Source organism: Nipponia nippon, unplaced genomic scaffold, assembly GCF_047370975.1.
Source record: "Nipponia nippon isolate SJK-2023a ecotype South Korea unplaced genomic scaffold, ASM4737097v1 scaffold_95, whole genome shotgun sequence".
NCBI lineage: Eukaryota > Metazoa > Chordata > Aves > Pelecaniformes > Threskiornithidae > Nipponia > Nipponia nippon.
In genome coordinates, this window is record NW_028262419.1 from 76,135 (window position 1) to 85,182 (window position 9,048).

Here is a 9,048-nt window from a genome sequence, read left to right on the forward strand (position 1 = left end):
TTCCTTTGAACTCCCACTCCTGGTGTGACTGCTAGCATTAATACATTACCCACGGTAAGAGGAAATTGTGGGATCAGATTCCTTTCATAGGTTTTGCATTCTTCTGGCTCATATATTTTATCATCATATGTACTAAAGCGTAGGTTATCTATGTTTTCTAAAGAGCGTTTGTTGCGGGACATTCTATTACGGGCAGCCAGTGCAAGTGGTTTCAATATACCTAAAAAGCAGATACCATATTCCGTATCTTGATGAATACAAGTATACGCTGAGTCTCCACAAAGGAGGACTACCGGGAATCTTAGACATAGCTCAAAATCATTAGGACTCTTGTCTGAAAAGGAAAACGGTGCGAAAACGTCTAAAGTAACATTAGTCAGGTTTTTTGCAAATCCAATAAGTCGCTCCTCAGCTGTCGTGGGTTTACGATCAAAAACAGTACTAGCGTTTAAGTTACTAATTCCTTTGTTCCTTGTGTTGATGTATATGGGGATGGGGCTATTTCCTTTTGTGTCATTTGTTGGGAAGATTACTTCAAGGGGTAGGACTGGTGTCAAGTAAGGGGACGCTTCTAGGGGAATTTGTGATTTTTGCCATTCCGCTGCAAATAAAATACTAATCCCTTCAGTATAAGTTATCTGCAGATGTTTAGAGTGATTATACTTCTCTAAAAAACCTTCTTCTTGGATAACATATGTGCTACGATTTAATGCCCAAGTCTCTGGCCCTTCGGGTCCTCTCGTTTCGGGCACCTTCCATTTACGCTGTCCCATGGTACAATTGATATATCCAGGGCCGCTCAAGTCAAAGTCATCGAAATCTGGATTGCACTTGCTTCCGTTGTGATAACAGCAGGGTTTATTACAACGGTCATCGTAATAGTTTATGTTTGTAGCCCCCTCACATGACCAATTAGCGTATTTGTCATTGGAACAGGGTATGGGCTTTTCCCATTCTATACTTGTATAGTTAAACCGAATTAGTGAGCAATTAAATTCAATTTGTGGACTTTTGAATCGGGCATCTGTATAATTACCACTCGATTTGAAAGCACTGTAATGGCTTTCAATCCAAAAATGACTGTGATTGTCGGTTCTGCTTACCGTAAAACCTATAAAGGCATAACAATGAGTGGGATCCATATCATCCAGGATTCCTAATGGTAAACAAATTTCTGATGCATTACGTACTTTGGCCCATTCGTACCAATAAGATTTTCCTTCTATTGTAGGGATGATTACCAACAGACAAGTAGCTATTAATACATCTTCCATACACTTGAAGTGCTTAAATTTCCGTCCTTTCTTGCTTCGCTCCCATCGTCTTCCTGTTGTAGTCATCTGATCGTCAAGCTTTCTTCTTTCCTGTAAAGGTATTCTCATCACATACGTTAATTGATTTGGTTAATCTTATATTTTATCTGTATTTTCTTCGTTACAGCTTATTTCTGGTCGTACCCATCGTAATGGTACCCATCTTATTGTTCCTTGACTATTCTTTATAGCAGCGTACCCACGTCCCTGTAAGATTAATTCCCATCCTGTTTCCCAGTTCTGTAGGTTTGGAAATTTTACTCTCACTGCGGGACCTTCTTCCAATGCTTTACTTGACCAGTGTTTTTGGACAGGTGTTAATTGTTCATCACCTCGTATAAAATGATTTAAAGCTAAAAGAGCACGATTTAATAAAATATTTTGCATATTTGCTGGTATAGCTGTGGAAGGTATAATATACCCTTCCCCCTCCCCAAGGGTTTGAATTTTGTCCTTTAATGTACGGTTAGCCCGTTCAACGATACTTTGTCCTTGACTATTGTACGGAATACCATGGATTAAGGTAATGTGCCAACGTGCTGCCCAGGCATGCGTTGACTGAGCTATAAAGCAAGGTCCGTTATCAGTTTTAATTTGTTTAGGCCGGCCAAGCCATGCCATTACTGTTGTCCAGTGTTGTTGGATTGCCTTTGCTGATGTTTTCTTGTGTATAGTGGCCATTATAATTCCACTATATGTGTCTACAGTTACAGCGAGCCACGGATTAGGTTTAAATTTTTCAAAGAAAGTGAAATCTGTCTGCCATATCCCATTGGCCTCAAGACCTCTGGGATTGACTCCTGTTTGTGCTAAAGTAGATTTTTGGCAATAGGGACAAGTAGACACCACATCTTTTGCTTGACTAATTGGTATGCCGCAGCTTCGAGCAAGTGCTTTAGGTCCAATATGCAAGTGAGTATGCAATTCACGAGCTTGACTTAACGTCCAAACTGCCCTTGCTGCTTCATCCGCTTTGCGGTTACCCCTTTGGTAGAACCCATCATATTGAACATGGCTATTGACATGTATAATTGACGCTGTACCAGAGCGTTGTTGTAAAGCGTCTTCTAAATACACGGCTAGTTCTGTACCCGCCCAACCAGGAATTTTCATTTTTTGCAATAAACTATAAACAAACATTGAGTCCGTAACTATATTAATGTGTGAGTCAGGTTTTAATCGGAGAGCATTTGCCACTGCTATGGCTTCAAGCACTTGTACACTGCAATCTGGAGTGTGTATCGTGATCTTCTGCCATGCGCCGTCGTCTTGCCAGACTACAACACTAAGAGAGGTCAATGGCGAAGCGTCTGTAAAAACTGTAAGACCTTCTTGTGGCCGAGATAGCACACGTATTTCACATTGGGGGGACAACACTCTAAGATGCGGAATCATTTGTAGCGTAGGTCCAAATGCTATTTTAAAAGGGCATCTTTCTAACACGACTAGCAAAGTCTCTGAGTTAGTTTTCATCTTCTCCCATACCTCTTGTTTCACTGGTACCCATATTACTGTAGGATTCTCTCCAAAATGTCGACTTACAAACTGAGTAGCTTTAAAGATTAACTGGGCTATTACTGTACTATAAGGTAGATACGCAGTTGAACTTTGATTCGAATACAACCACCAAAGAGGACGAGGTCGTTGCGGGTTACCTTGCCCAACTAGTGCTAATCCTCCAGCAATAGTGATATTAATATACACTTCAATCGGTTGACCTAATATTCTTCTTTTAAGGCCATTGGATTGCATGCTCTGCTCTATTATCTCTAGCGATTTCCTTGCTTCACGCGTAATCATCTTCTTTTCCCATGGCTCTTTGCCTTTGAGGAGCTCATATAAAGGTTTCATAACGTCTGGGGATATTCCCAATATTCCTCTAATCCATTGAATAGCTCCTACAAGCTGCTGTGCTTCATGTAATGTTGAGATTTCCTTCTTGATCGTAATGGGAAGCGGAGTAATAGCTTGTGGCAAGATATTGGTACCTAAATATTGGAGTTTTGTTCCCATCTGAACTTTAGCCTGCTGTATTGTAAATCCGGCCTTTGTTAATACCTCGGTCGTACGGTGATAAAGGTTTTGTAGCTCTTCTCGTTGGGGCATAGCTAGGAGAATATCATCCATATAATGGATAATAAGTCCCTTTTTAAACTCCTGCCTTACTGTCTTTAGGACAGCTCCCACCACTATTTGACAAATTGTCGGCGAGTTTTTCATGCCTTGTGGGAGTACTATCCATTGGAATCGTTGACTGGGTTCCATTAAATTGGTTGATGGTAAGGTAAATGCAAAACGATGTCTGTCCTGTGGTGCGACTGGAATAGAGAAAAAACAATTTGCAATATCTATTACTATTGCTGGCCAATTCTCTGGTATTGCTGAAGGTAGAGGCAATCCAGGTTGTAAAGGTCCCATGTTGATCATTTGTTCGTTTACTTTTCTCAAGTCATGTAATAGTCTAAACTTAGATTTATCCTTTTTCTTTATCACAAAAATGGGTGTATTCCAGGGACTTGTACTCGGTTCTAAATGACCTGCCTTCAACTCTTGATTGATTATTTCTTGGGCAGCTGTTAACTTGTCTTGCGTAAGTGGCCACTGCTCTACCCAAACTGGCTCGTCATTCATCCATTGCAAGGGTATCGCATATGTCAGATCCACCAGGTAGGCAGTGGCCCTTATCCTAAATTTGCCAGACGTATGCCGATTTGTGCTAGCACATCTCTGCCTAGTAAGGTTTCTGCTACAGGGAGTATGCATGGAGTAGTCTTTGCTTCCAGTAAGCCGTTGTCTGGGTCCCATGTTTGTATCTTGAGCGCCATCGCACTTTGTCTCCCATCTGTACTTCCTCCAATACCATCCACTTTCGGTCCGGGTATTGTTGGCCATGTTACAGGCCAGTGGTGTGATGCTATAACAGTAATGTCAGCTCCTGTATCCATTAAGGCTGTTACAATTATGGCAGGGGGGTGCGTTCCTGTACCGCTCATTATAGGGCTAATTTGTATCTTTAATAGAGGCCTATTATGGCATGTTACAGCCAGGGCCACGCCGGGATTGATTCTTGCATTGCTTCTTCTCCTTGAGTTGCTGCCGAGCACACCTGATTGGTCTGAGTTTGAAAGTGTCGTCGCTGGGGGTATTGTTGCTGAGGGTGTCGTTTTGTATTCGGGGAGAGGCCCCCTCGTCCCTCTCCCCGTCTGCCGTTTCCCGCCCTCCTTGGGCAGTTACGTGCGCGATGTCCAGTTTGATTGCAGACCCAGCAGGGTCCCGTAAGGTCACTTCTCTTATCATGGCGAGCATTTTGTGTGTGCTTGCCACACTCCCGCCGAAGGTGGCCTATTTCTCCACAGTTATGACATCGAATCCCTGCTGCAAAGGTTGCTGCTGCTGCACCTTGAGCAATTGCTTGCATGACTGACTGAGGGATTGCTTGTTGCTGTTCTAGAACATACTTAATAAGGGCCCCAATGCCTAACCCTTGTGGGGCTATTCTAAGAATTTCCTTAGTTTGAGGATTGGCCTGCTGTCTGATGCATTCAAGCATGATAGCATTCTTTGCTGTTTCTGGTAGGTTAGCTTCAGCTATGGCCTTCTGTAATCTATCACAGAAGTCTGTAAATGGCTCTGACGTTCCTTGTTGAATCTTTAGCCAGGGGTCAGTGGTTTTAACAAATTTTGCAATATCACTATATGCTTTTCTAGATGCTTCCGTTGTAGCATTAATTTCTCTGGCTCTCAGATTTGCCGCCTGAGTTTGTGGCGTGGACATGTTCGGGTCCTTGCCTGCCAGTCGGTTAAATGTGGAGCGTCGAAGAGGATGTTGATTATCGTTCTGTGCTTGCTGTATTAACTCAAGGAGCCTTGTCTGCCAGGATTCTTTCCACAATAAGGCTAGGGTCGGTGGTAGTATTGTCCGCGACAGCATACGAAGGTCTCCGGGGGTCATGCCCCCTTGATTATGTACCATATCTAATAGCATCTGTGCCTTGGGTGAGTTTGTACCTCCACTTATTATCTCTTCCTTCAATGCTGTAATTGTTTTTACATCAAGTGGGCTCCACTCCGTTCCTCCTCCCGGAACAAATCTGACAGGATATGCTTGTGGTGAGGGTACCTCGGGGAGGGTTAATTGCAAGCCCTCTAAGGTCATATTTTTTGCTATTAATTTCCAATCAGTTAACGGGACCTGTACCCTGGGTTGCTGTTGCGGGCCGTCCAATTTTTTTAATTGCTGCTTTTGAGTGCGCACCTGCTGTTCTATTTCTTTTAATAACTGTAGCACATCTGCAAAGGCTCGCTCCGAATCCTTACTTCCGCTTTTATTTGTTGCAGCCTTGCTTCCGGCTTTTTGCGCACTATCAGCAGGTCTCCAAATATGGTCAAGTCTATCTGCCAGTTGACTCGCCTGATCTGAATCCCATCCCTCCGAGCCTGAGTCACTCCCCTCTGTTTCCTCTAAGATTGGTTCAGGCTTACGCAACTTCTTAAACGATTCGCTTTGCCATTTATGGTCAGGTTTAGCTCCCTTCATTCCTATTGGTTGGTTTAACGGTTTTTGCCTTGTTTGGCTAGATTCGGGTCTAACTGTGGGTTTAGAGTGAGGTACATCCCCCAAGTCGTCCTCCTCATCACTGGAGTCTATCTGTCTCCTTATCACGGCTCCAGGGAGCCAGTCTTCTGGCTCTACCATTTCTCGCACTATCTTCTTTTTCCTTCTTACAGCATTTTCTGGGTTACTTTGCTCAGCCTTTGCTCGCTCTAATTCCTCCCACGGATATTGCGGAGGTGCCGTTGGAGGGGGGCGATTACCGTCTCGTTCAGGTTCTATGTCTGATTCGCCCATACCTACTGGGAAAGCCATCACAGTTTCCTTTTCTAAATCCTCCCGCAGCCCTTTTTTTGAAATATCTATTATTTCTATGCTTTCCTCTGTCTCTGCGCCTTGTGTTTGCTCTGTACCCGTATTAAGTTCGTCTACTTCTCCTTCTTCGGGGTTATTTACATCGACAGTTTCTGTCGCTGCATCAGCCGAATTTAGGAGAAGGTCACGCGCAGCTTTCCACGTTTCTCTCTCCTCCCGTGCCCTGCGTAACATTTGAGTCACGCGACCCCAAGTTTTCAGCTCTGCTGCAGATTGCAGCTCCATGGCTCTTTCCGCCAACGTTCGAGTACATCGACTCCAACTCTCCTCTGATAATATATCACTAGGAGAGTTCACGGCTTCTTCCTTTATCAGCCGTTCAATACACGCCCTTATATCTTTCGGTTTCACAGAAACCTTACTTTCTTGGGCCACCACTGCAAGTACCTTTAGCAGCGTCTCCATCCCGCCCTCTCCGGCGTCCGGCTTTTCTTTTCTGCAAGGTGCGCACCTTGTCCTCCGCGACTGCCTGCAGCCGCCGCTCCACGGATCACGTCGGGGTCACCAATTGTTGCCGCTCATGGTCTGGGCAACAACTTTGTCCTTCTCGTGGAGCACAGGGTAGCCAACCCTGGACCAAAGCAACACTGACACCAATATGAGGATGCTGCAAATGGCGTTTATTCTTGTTGTGCGATGCAATATATATGCTTCTAGCTTTGACCTCATTTCCTCCTGCTTACGTCTATTCGGCTAGGAGGGCCTCTGTCTTTCCGTACATGGCGAGAACTTCCGAGCGCCAAACCCTATCTCCTACAGGGAGCGCCAGCGTTTGTGGGGCTGTGAATGGGGTTGCGTGTGTCCTTGAAGAGCAGCAAGAGCTTTTGGTCCTGGCCCCTTTGGGGTGGGAGGAATCCCTGGACGTTGGCATCTGCTGAACTGGGCTCCGGCTGTACTCAGCGACCCAGGCGGAGAGATTGTATTGGACTTTGGGAGGCTGCCGAAAGAGGGAGCACCAGCGTTTGTGGGGCTGTGAATGGGGTTGCGTGGGTCCTTGAAGAGCAGCAAGAGCTTTTGGTCCTGGCCCCTTTGGGGTGGGAGGAATCCCTCGACGTTCAGAACTGCTGAGCTGGGCTGCAGCTGTACTCGGCAGCCCAGGCGGAGAGCTTGTATTGGACTTTGGGAGGCTGCCGAAAGAGGGAGCGCCATCGTTTGTGGGGCTGTGAATGGGGTTGCGTGGGTCCTTGAAGAGCAGCAAGAGCTTTTGGTCCTGGCACCTTTGGGGTGGGAGGAATGCGTGGATGTTCGCAACTGCTGAGCTGGGCTGCAGCTGTACTCACGGCCCAGGCGGAGAGATTGTATTGGACTTTGGGAGGCTGCAGAAAGAGGGAGCGCCATCGTTTGTGGGGCTGTGAATGGGGTTGCCTGGGTCCTTGAAGAGCAGCAAGAGCTTTTGGTCCTGGCCCCTTTGGGGTGGGAGGAATCCCTGGACGTTCGCAACTGCTGAGCCAGGCTGCGGCTGTACTCAGCGGCCCAGGCCGAGAGCTTGTATTGGACTTTGGGAGGCTGCCGAAAGAGGGAGCGCCAGCGTTTGTGGGGCTGTGAATGGGGTTGCGTGGGTCCTTGAAGAGCAGCAAGAGCTTTTGGTCCTGGCACCTTTGGGGTGGGAGGAATCCCTGGACGTTGGCAACTGCTGAGCTGGGCTGCGGCTGTACTCAGCGGCCCAGGCCGAGAGATTGTATTGGACTTTGGGAGGCTGCAGAAAGAGGGAGCGCCATCGTTTGTGGGGCTGTGAATGGGGTTGCGTGGGTCCTTGAAGAGCAGCAAGAGCTTTTGGTCCTGGCACCTTTGGGGTGGGAGGAATCCCTGGACGTTGGCAACTGCTGAGCTGGGCTGCGGCTCTACTCAGCGGCCCAGGCCGAGAGATTGTATTGGACTTTGGGAGGCTGCAGAAAGAGGGAGCGCCAGCATTTGTGGGGCTGTGAATGGGGTTGCCTGGGTCCTTGAAGAGCAGCAAGAGCTTTTGGTCCTGGCACCTTTTGGGTGGGAGGAATCCCTGGACGTTGGCAACTGCTGAGCTGGGCTGCGGCTCTACTCAGCGGCCCAGTGAGAGAGCTTGTATTGGAGTTTGGGAGGCTGCCGAAAGAGGGAGCGCCAGCATTTGTGGGGCTGTGAATGGGGTTGCCTGGGTCCTTGAAGAGCAGCAAGAGCTTTTGGTCCTGGCACCTTTGGGGTGGGAGGAATCCCTGGACGTTGGCAACTGCTGAGCCAGGCTCCGGCTGTACTCAGCGGCCCAGGCCGAGAGATTGTATTGGACTTTGGGAGGCTGCCGAAAGAGGGAGCGCCAGCGTTTGTGGGGCTGTGAATGGGGTTGCCTGGGTCCTTGAAGAGCAGCAAGAGCTTTTGGTCCTGGCACCTTTGGGGTGGGAGGAATCCCTGGACGTTGGCAACTGCTGAGCTGGGCTGCGGCTGTACTCAGCGGCCCAGGCCGAGAGATTGTATTGGACTTTGGGAGGCTGCCGAAAGAGGGAGCGCCAGCGTTTGTGGGGCTGTGAATGGGGTTGCGTGGGTCCTTGAAGAGCAGCAAGAGCTTTTGGTCCTGGCACCTTTGGGGTGGGAGGAATGCCTGGACGTTGGCAACTGCTGAGCCAGGCTGCGGCTGTACTCAGCGGCCCAGGCCGAGAGATTGTATTGGACTTTGGGAGGCTGCCGAAAGAGGGAGCGCCAGCGTTTGTGGGGCTGTGAATGGGGTTGCGTGGGTCCTTGAAGAGCAGCAAGAGCTTTTGGTCCTGGCACCTTTTGGGTGGGAGGAATCCCTGGACGTTCGCAACTGCTGAGCCTGGCTGCGGCTGTACTCAGCGGCCCAGG

The 9,048-nt window shown here is 47.8% G+C and overlaps 1 long non-coding RNA gene across 1 annotated transcript; it reads right to left on the reverse strand.

Annotated features, from left to right (window-relative positions):
- Nucleotides 1-983: 983 nt before the first annotated feature.
- On the reverse strand, nt 984-6,915 carry LOC148050013 (uncharacterized). Its single transcript, XR_015701775.1, has 2 exons — nt 6,628-6,915; nt 984-1,364 (listed from the first exon to the last, which is right to left on the reverse strand). It is a non-coding gene; the product is annotated as an uncharacterized LOC148050013 (long non-coding RNA).
- Between the last annotated feature and the right edge of the window lie 2,133 nt (nt 6,916-9,048).